This window comes from Cucurbita pepo, chromosome LG04 (genome assembly GCF_002806865.2).
Source record: "Cucurbita pepo subsp. pepo cultivar mu-cu-16 chromosome LG04, ASM280686v2, whole genome shotgun sequence".
Classification (NCBI taxonomy): Eukaryota; Viridiplantae; Streptophyta; class Magnoliopsida; order Cucurbitales; family Cucurbitaceae; genus Cucurbita; species Cucurbita pepo.
Window position 1 is genome coordinate 2,964,781 of NC_036641.1, and position 3,981 is coordinate 2,968,761.

General features: G+C 39.5%; 1 pseudogene; it reads right to left on the reverse strand.

Annotated features, from left to right (window-relative positions):
- Positions 1-1,057: 1,057 nt before the first annotated feature.
- On the reverse strand, positions 1,058-3,029 carry LOC111792745 (annotated as a pseudogene).
- Positions 3,030-3,981: the final 952 nt, after the last annotated feature.

The window sequence follows — 3,981 nt, forward strand, 5'->3', positions numbered from 1 at the left end:
GCTACCGTGACGGTTACTAGTTCTAACGGGTGTCCGACCTAAGGAGCTCCTAGGGTATGCTCGCCCGACAAGGAAAGTGGCCCAGCGGTGTGCGAACTGACTAGTGAGCCCACACTCGCACGTATGTAGAGTATATGGTACACGTCCCAAATTACCCGAGGACAGTAACGTAGGAAAATAGATTGAAAGGATAAGTCTCGTCATTGTATTCGCATGTTCTTGCATTTAACCCCCAATAGTGAGGTCACTTACTGAGTATTTCTTTAAATACTCAAGCCATGTGCTTCTACATTTTTCAGGTTAAGGCAAAGCATTCCTATACGACGATGACATCGTAACTCAAGACCATGACATATGCATAGAGTAGTCTTATTATTTTCTTAGACTTAAGCTAGAATATGATTTTTTATTTAAACGTTTATTTATTTTATTTAGTCTTTTGTTATGTCGTTTTTAAAACTGTTTTCAAAACACATATGTCTATGACAGTGTTTTAAGTTGAAGGTTATATTTTATGAAAGTTTAAATGAAGTATTTTCACATTCAATGTTTATGATATGTATGCAGTAGCGACCTTAAATTAAGTAGAAAATTTTGGGTCGTTACAAAATGCCTCAAGATGTACTATAGTGGATGCAACTAGTTGTCAATTCGTCCTGCCCAAAAAGTTATATTCTGTTTAAGAAGTTGTTGTTGTGTTTTTGGGTGCATGTTATATAACACCACTCTCAATCTCTCTCTCATTCTTCCTTTCAAAATTCTTTTTCATAAACCTCTCTCCCCGGTTTTCTAAAATATTCTCTTCAAAACAAGACTCGAGGTTTGAACGTACGATGCCCGATTGTAAGCAATGTGGTCTGAAGTTGACTTGACTCACTCGGTGTTGGGATGAGTGCCGCACAATCGCCAAATCTGCTGCCAAGAAAAGGCGATGGTGACACTAAGCATGATTTATGTATATGAATGACCTTATAGGCATGTTTAAAGATGTGAGAACCTATACATGACATTTATGCTATTGGATGAACGCTATGCAAAAATATCTAATAAATAACATTAAAAAAAAAAAATTGACAGAGGTACTTAAAAAAAATATATTATACAGTATTAAGAAAAGGAGAACTTACCTTCTTATCCACCCCTTTTTACTCCCCCCCAACTTTTTTACTGTTTTTTACATTTTATCTCGACAAACCTACACCGTCGGATTAGATAATCCCAACTGAACCTCACCCTCATTCTTCTCCACATTAACATCTCCATTCTTCCCAAACTTCCACAAAAATTACCAAAAAGCCCCTCTATCTCCTCCAATATCCGGCCGTGAGTCTCGGGCAGAACAAAGTAAAAGAACAACCACGACACGACGGCGACGCCGGCGTAGAGAAAAAAAGCCCCACTTATAGTTATGGCCTGGTAGAGGGATATAAACGTCATTCCAACAACCCCACTGGTTACTCTGTTGACAATCACTCCCACACTCACGCCTTGGGCGCGTAGCTTCAACGGAAATATCTCAGAACTGTAAACCCACGCGATTGGGCCCATTCCAATCGAGAAAAACCCCACGTCCGATAAAACCATCGCAATGCACAATCCAACGGCCCACCGCTTCCTATTCACAATCATGATCCCGAACCCTAGGGTTACAAGCGATACGATCTTGCCGGTAACGCTGGCTAGGAGCAGCGGCCGCCGTCCGATTCTATCGAGGAGGAACATCGCGACAAAGATGAAGATTGTTTTCGTGAATCCAATGGCCATAGTCACCAGGATCTTATGGTTGGAGGAGGTGAGTCCGGCGTGTTCGAAGATTCTCGGACTGTAGAGCATTATACCGTCGATGCCGGTGGCTTGCTGGAAGAAGTGGATGCCGATGGCAGAGATCAGGATATGGCGGACGGTCGGTGTTGGGCGGAGGAAGAGATCCTTCCAGATGTCTTTACCGGTACGGCGGCGTTTGGGGAGATGGATGACGTCGTCGGTGCAATGGGGAGGGATTCCGGCAGCTTGTTTGATGTCAGCGAGGCGGAGTTGGGCTTCGTGAGGGGAGTCGGAGGTACGAAGGAGAACGGAAGAGGCGTGGGCGAGGCGGCCTTGCATGACGAGCCAGCGAGGAGATTCGGGCATGAGGAGAACGATGAGAACGAGGAAAGCAGAGGGGAAGACGCCGATTCCGAGCATGAATCGCCATCCCAGGTGAGTGGGTAGCTTGAAGAATGCGTAGTTTGAAACGTAGCCAAGCAATACTCCAACATTTATGAACACCTTTTAATCAAACATTTTTAGATGTTTATGGGGACAAAATTGTATTATATAATCTTCAATTATTATTTGTAACATCATATTAATAAATGGAAAACGGACCTCCGGAAACGAGGTGAAAAATCCCCGAGATGAAGTCGGAGCAACCTCGGTGGTATACACCGGAGCGATCATCAGAGCATATCCGATGCCGATTCCGGCCACAAATCTTCCAAACATTAGAAACCCATAGTTGGGGGCGAATCCCATCAGCACGGCAGCGACGAAGAAGATCACCCCGGCCAACACCATCGTGTACCGACGCCCAATCAAATCCGAAGTTCTTCCGGCGACGGCAGCGCCGATGAGCGAGTAAAAGTTGATTATTCCGACCAGAATTTCTACCTGCACCTCTGAGAGCTTGAAACTGTCTTTGATGTAAATCACAGCTCCGCTCATCACGGCGATATCTGCTTCAAATCGAAAAAATTAACGAAATGAATGAAACATAGATGAGTTAATTTTCCATATGGGAGTGTTTTTCTCACCGTAACCTAGTAAGATTGAAGACATGGAAGCTAAAATTGCGCATAGAATAGCGAATTTGTTCCTTTTAGCTTTTGGCTTTGGGTGAGGACCCAAATCCACCGGACTAGTTCTTCCGGAACTTGCATCTTTCAAATCACTCATCCACTGTGGCTGGTTGGTGGAGTTTGGTGGTATTCTGTTAAGAATAAGAAATAGAATTAAAATAAGACCGTGTGTTCTCATTAATATTCATAAGCTTTAAATAAAATACAAGCTAACAATAAATAAGAAAAATATAAACTAATTAAACATTAAAAATAAAATAAAATATTAGGAATCAAATCATAAATGAAGATATAACTAAATATATTCTTCAATATCTCAAAAAAAATGTTCTTTTCCCGGCAAGGAGAAGGGTTGCTGGAGAGAGTGAAGACAGGAGTTGTTTCTGAACCTAAAAATAAAAAATAATAAAATAATAAAAAAGGTTTTTTTTTATTAAAATTAAATAAGTTTGTGAGATTTCTAAATTATATATATACATACATTTGTAAATTTTAAAACAGAACATGTCCCAATGATGTTTTTAAAAAGAATATATATATTTGTAAATTTTAAAGCAGAACATGTCCCATCATGTTTTTAAGTTCTTTTTAAGTAGAGATGTATTGAGTTTCTTGTCTTAATTGGATAAGATTGTTCTTAAAAAGAGTATTTTATAAAATATGTTTTTGACCCTTTTGTTTGCTAAGAAAAATAATATCATTCCATTAAAAAAAAAAACTATTCGGTCAAAAAAGAAAAATTATTCCGTTAAAAAAGAAAAATTATTCCGCTAATGGATGAACACTCTGCAAGTAGAATCCGTAACAAACTTAAATCCAGGTACAATAGGATTGTATAGAGCATTGCAGCTAGCCATATTAAATCTTTCCAATACTTCCTGGACATACTTCTTTTGACAAATGAAAATACCAGCAGCTCGTTGTGATACTTCTAAGCCAAGAAAATATCGCATTCATCCAAGATTAGTCATATTAAATGCCTTCCTCATGGATTCCTTAAAAAAACTCAAAAGCCTCATCGTTTATCGTTTACGGTAAATATGAGGTCATCTACATAAATACATACAAGTAAGAAAATGCCTTGTAATGACTTCTTGAAAAGGAGAGTATGTTCATGAGGACACTTTTCAAAGCCTTCCTTTAG